This window comes from Elephas maximus, chromosome 8 (genome assembly GCF_024166365.1).
Source record: "Elephas maximus indicus isolate mEleMax1 chromosome 8, mEleMax1 primary haplotype, whole genome shotgun sequence".
NCBI classification, from domain to species: Eukaryota; Metazoa; Chordata; class Mammalia; order Proboscidea; family Elephantidae; genus Elephas; species Elephas maximus.
Window position 1 is genome coordinate 1,511,804 of NC_064826.1, and position 6,000 is coordinate 1,517,803.

The 6,000-nt window shown below is 46.9% G+C and overlaps 1 long non-coding RNA gene across 1 annotated transcript in view; it reads left to right on the forward strand.

The window, feature by feature from the left end:
- Positions 1-4,640, forward strand: part of LOC126081951 (uncharacterized) — a 51,876-nt gene extending 47,236 nt beyond the window's left edge. The window contains exons 3-4 of the long non-coding RNA XR_007518477.1: positions 841-1,008; positions 1,510-4,640. This is a non-coding gene — a long non-coding RNA (uncharacterized LOC126081951). The remainder of the gene's footprint in view (positions 1-840; positions 1,009-1,509) is intronic.
- Positions 4,641-6,000: the final 1,360 nt, after the last annotated feature.

Below are 6,000 nucleotides of genomic sequence, written 5' to 3' on the forward strand. Positions count from 1 at the left end.
GTACATTCTCCCATGAGTTTTGACTCCTTCATACACCTGTGTAACCCAAACCCTTATCAAGCATTACCATCATCCCAGAAAGCCCCCCTCACGTCTCCTCCTAGTTAATCCTACCCTGCATCCCTCCACCCCCAGGCAGTCATTGTGATTTTTCCCACTACAGACAGATTAGTTTTGTCTGTCCTAGAACTTCACACAAGTGGAATCATGCAGTGTGCATGTGTCTGGATCTGGCACCCTTGCTCAGTGAGATGTCTGTGAGGGACATCAGTGCTGGTGCCTGGGCCCAGAGTTCTGCTGAGCAGCACTCCAGTGCATGCAAGTCATAGATTGCCCATTCCTTCTCCTAGTAATGGGCACCTGGCTGCTTCCAGTGGTGAACTTTCATGTACAAAGCTGCTATGGACATTCTTGTACAAGTCCTTCTGTGGACACACTTTTGTTCCTCTAGGATAAATACCCAGGAGTGGAATCCACAGCACTGTGTTGATGGCTTGGTTTAGCAGAGGTCACTAGAAGGTCCCTATCACTCAGAATGCCCCATGCCTCTGCCCCTCTGTCCTGGCAGGCAGGTCCAACCTCTCTGGGCCTCAGTCTCATGGCTTGTGCCCTCTCCAGCTCTGATGTACTGTGCGTCACTGACTGCTTTTTCTAAGTCACAAATCAGGCAGAGACCAGAGAGGAAGGCTCAGAGACAGGGAAGCACAGCATCCGCAAGAGGAAATGAAGCTTCTCTCCTGCAGCCTGGCCAGCAAAGCAGTGCAAGTCCTCTGGGGTCAGATGAGTCTCCCACGGTTCATTTCTCTCCTCACTTGGGTCCTTCTGTCTGCTCCTCCCTAGCTCCTGACACTGAGGTGAGGCACTCCACCTGGTGAGTCTTTTCCTCTGCTGTCTCCCCTGTCCCAAGTTCTCTGTTCCATCGTATCACTGTCTCCTTCAAGACAGCATTGTAAATGGATCTACACCAATCGCCAGCGAGGAAACCAAAAGAGGACCCTGCTTGCCCAGGTAAATATGTGCAGTTTAATGACAGCCCTGTGGATCTAATGCACTCATTTTTATTGGATGACCTGGGGGAAGGACACCAATGTCAGGAGGCTGAGGTCAAAGAAGTGAGGAGCCACCAGGAGGGCTGTTGAGAAGATAGAGTGGGCTGTGCATCAGAGACCTTTTCACCTCAAACAAGCCTGTGACCGCGTGAGCTGAACGTCAGGGTATAGCGTCACCTCCAAAAACTGTCCCGCTGCTGCTTTCTAAAGCACCCATGTCCTTGCTAGAATGCACGCTCCAGTTTCTGGCTCATCCATGGGTACCATTCTCGGCATGCTGATATCTTGGGCAGGCCTGCTGTGTGCCATAGCTAGCACATATGTTACCTTGAAACAGGAAGACTTCAGCCCTCAAGGGGGATTTAGAGAAAGGTTAAATGAAGGAGGAAACTAAAAGAAAGAGGAAGAGAGACAGCTTTTTAAAAAGTATATAAAAAAATTTTTTTTTTTTTTATCATAGAATGAAAGAGAGAAGAAAAAGATGGGACAAAACAATGAATAAAAGTGAAGAGAAAGAAATGGGAAGTGCGCAAAGAGAAAGCCCATAAAAAGTTTTACGCTAAAAAACAAAAGACAAAACAAAAAAGAAACACCAACCCTCCTGGCGAGCTCCTTTCCAAATTGCTTTGTCCAGAACCAGAAGTCGTGGAGTAGAACATAAACCCGGACCATAGCGCCGTCATTCAGTTCTCTGACGTATTTTTTTATTTGAATGCATTTTGAGGTATTCAGAATGTGCTCGTGTTAGACAACAAACACAAATTAATTACATCTCAAAAGGAGCAGAGTTAGGCTTTCAATTGAAGCTCTAAGCAATCATATTAGTGATTATTTTTCTGTTTCTAACACACCAGTTAAGCTCTGTGGATTTCAGCTAATTAAGTTACTTACCTCAGTGATCAGGGAGTCATAACCTATAATAAAGACTGAATGAGCTCCAGCTTTTAAATAACCATCTCTTTGAGGTTGGGGCTCTTCTGTTTCCTATGTTTTGCCGATAGGTTGGGCCTCAAGCATCGAGTCATCTAGAGGCAAATAAGAGGGCAACAGTTACCAAGGTGCCCACCCTCATCGGCTTACACTGGGTTATGAGTACTGTGACTTTAAGGCCCAGGCATGTGCACCTGTGGGACCTGGACCACACGCAGACTTTGGCAAGAGGCCCTGTCACAGCTGAAGGCTCTGCTACTCACCTTATCATCATCTAGAACCCTCTTCCAGCAAGGAAGGGAGGAGTCTCACTTCAGGAGCCACTTGAGGGTTAACTCTGAGAAGAAAGCCTTCTAAAAACGAATAAGCAGAGATCCTAACTCTGCAAGCTGCAGAAATGATATGGCTTACCATGAGGAGGAAGAGCAATGAAATGCCCCAGGGTCAAAACCCTCAGAGCCAGAATTTGGGTCTAAAGGAGCGGAATGGGGGAAGGATCAGAGCACCTTGTTTTAAGAATCTAAATGAGCAAGGCAGATGGGCTGGGTTGGGGGATATGCAGCAGCAGAAGTGGACTGAGAGAATTTTTAAAAGTTGGAAACACCTACCTACGTGGTCCTTCCGCTCAAGTCTGGGTGCAGAGAAAGCCACGTCCTTCACTATACCCCACTGTAATTAGTTAGCCCACTTCCTAGCTAAATTCTGAGAATGTCTACATAGAAATATTATTGAAAAACAGATTTTTCAATTCATTTAAAAAAAAAAAAAGGGAAGTTTTCAGTTTTTGAAAGACGGACAGCTACAAGCCAATAAGATGTTTGGCATGGGTGATCCGTGAGAAGAGACTGCAATCTGGGGCAAGGCAGTTTCCCGTGGCTGAGAACAATTTCCAATGAAAGACCCAACTGTAAGCTTTCACAGCTGGTCTTGCTGGCAGGTGGAGGATGGCTGCATTGGTCCTGAGGAAAGGACCTAGGTGGAGCAGCACAGTGTCCATTACAGTCCACCCCTTGGGCTGCTCAACTCCACTTGCTTCTTATAAGTTTGCCCTACTTGGAGCAGCTCCTCTAGGATTCTGGTCAGTCTTGTTTCTGGGGGAACTTACAAGGGAAGAGTTAGTGGAATGAACTATAGTCCCTACTGTCATGGTTGGTCTCCAGGCTATGATTGTTGCTTATCAGCCCCTCTGCTACTGCCCATTCCAGGCTCCCCTCTCCTTTGGCCAGTGCTCCTGCTGATCAATGTGACTTGCCCTGTTAGGTGATCTGACTTCAACCCCGAAGGGTGTGAGCCTTGTCACCTTGCTCTTCTTGGGCAGTATATTCTGTACTTGTACACATACCTTTAAAACTGAGCACAGGAGCACTAAGTGATGTCCCAGTGGATGACCTGAGTGCCAAACCAATGGCACAGGTGTGTAGCAGCAGACCTACCTGCCTACCTCCTACTGATGACCAGAGGCAATTTTCACTGCCAACATGGTGACACCTTTCCTTGTCTGCTGGACTCTTGGCACAAGGACCCTAAAGTGACTGAGCAGCAGCCTTGGCTTAAGTCCAGTGGGACTCTACTGGGTCTCTAGATGGAGGCGTTTTCCCACAGGGAACGAAAACCTCTAGATTCACAATGCTTATAGTAGTAGCTCAGGAAGCACAAATCTCCTAAATAGATGACTGGGGGTGATGGAAAATGGAGCCACGTCTACTTCCACATCTGGGTTCCTAGAGCCATGTAGTCTGCTGTAGGTGACTTATAGACATATCATGTTTATTGAGTTAGCAAGCTAAAAGAGATCGGCCTTGCAAATGCCTTTTTCTCCATACCAATCTCAGAAAAGAGCCAGCCACAGTTTGCTTTCAGGTGGGAAGGATCTCAGCTTACTTTCACTATGTTGTCGCAAGGTTACCTGAATTCATCAGCTTACTGTCATAGCTTGGTTAGAAGACAGTTAGACTTGGTGTAGATCTCAAGTACAATGATATATTACATTCCTGATATTATGTTAATATCAAGCACTGAAGAACAGGCTAGGGCTGATTTGAATACAGTGGTGGCCCACATGACCGACAGAGGCTGGTAATAAATCTGGCAAAACCCCAGGGCCCTGCCCAAACAAGGAAATTCTCAGGAATAACTTGGGCAGGAGCCATCCATGACACTTTGCAGGCAACCAAGAGTAAGTTGTTGTCGCTACCTACCCCCAAGACTAAGCAGGAGGCCCAATGTTTGGTTGGTTTATTTGGATTTTGAAGAACACATATTTCAGTCTGGGAATATTGCTGGCTCCCATTCATCAAACCACTCGGAAGAAAACTGCATTCGATAGGAGGCCACAGCAACAGCAGGCGATGTCTGAATTACAAAAAGCAATTTCACTCTCTCTGCCATTAGGCCTTTACAATCCACATTCAGACCTGATTTTGGAGGTATCTGTCACACGTGCTTATGCAGACTGGAGCTTACGGCAAAGACCTGAGAGTACTGTTCTACAGTGACCGCTGGGATTCTGGAATAGGAAGTTTCCAGATGTTGTGGCATGATACATGCCCTTTAAAAGGCAGTTACTTACCTGCTGTCAGGGGGTTGATTGAGACTGCCTCAGTGACAGAAGGACATAAAATCATCACGAGACCCAAAATACCTATAACGTCTTGGGCGATGTCAGAGAAACGCTTTAATAAGGAAGGCAGTGCCCAAAATAGTTCCATAATAAAATGGAATGGTTCATACAAGAACAAGCTACTGGGGAAATGCAGGGAGGCACCCACCATATCCATGAGCAGGTAGCCTTTTTCCCATAGGTCCTACCCTGGAACCACCTGAGAAGCTGCCAGAGCTCATTGCTACATGGACAGAGCCCTACGAACAACTTTCTGCTGACCAGGGGAAGGTTGCTTGATATACAGGTGGCAGTTCCAGGGTACATGGACATGTGATATGGAAAGCTGCTGAGTTAAGACCAGCAGATGGAAAGACTCTGATTGAGGAAGGTAAGAACAAATCAGCTCAGTGGGCTGAGCTACATGCTGTTTTCCTAGCCATGATGGTAGAATTGAGCAATGGTGAGAGCCCATATGTTAGATTTTTACCTATTCATGGGCAGTGGCTAACGACCTGGCTATAGGGTCAGACAAACAGGCGATGGAAAATTGGACTACTAAGGGGACACCCAAGCGGGGCATGAACCTACGGAAAGCACTCTGGGAACTTAGAGGGGGCGTCAGAGAAGAGCATGTCGATGCCCAGCAGATAAACCCCCTTCCTGGATTGGAAGGCAATTGGAATCAGCAAGTGACCTGTTCGTATGTTCACTTGAGGTGACCAATTGTGTCCATGAAATAAACAGACCTGGGGGTGCTGCAGCAATGCAGAGATGGGCTGAATCTAGACACATTCCCTTGTACCCTCCGAGGCACGAAATGCCACTAAAGACTGCTCTGTCTGCCAGGAAGAAAGCCAGAGGTTACAGATGGCTATGGGGCAGGTTCCTCAGGGAGAAGGCCCTGCACATAGCTGGCAAGTTGATTATATTGGACAATAACGCCAGTGGCACTGGGTGGCTACAAATGGGTCCTCACAGGAATAGATTCGTATTCTGGACTGACTTTGCGTGTCCCGTGACAGATGCAAATGCCAAAAATATCATTAAGGAATTGGAACAAAAGATACTGACCAATTTGGCCACTGAGTTATATTTCAGCAGCCCAAGGAACACACTTCACAGCCCACAGGTACAGCAATGGGCCAAGAGACATCATATTAAATAGACATGCCATGTTGCATACCACCTTCAGGGTAATGGTTTGATAGAGAATTGTAATGGGCAATTGAAACATTTGTTATCTAAAATAGGGGGACATAAACGCATGAAGGGCTGGCTCATACACCTTCATGAGTGTGTACTCACACTCAACATGAGGCGGACAAGGGGAAGATCACCACTGGACAGATTCCTATGCTTCTCTGGGGGATCTGGGGAAGAGGGATGGCGGAGGACACTAGTGCCATTATACAATTCTTC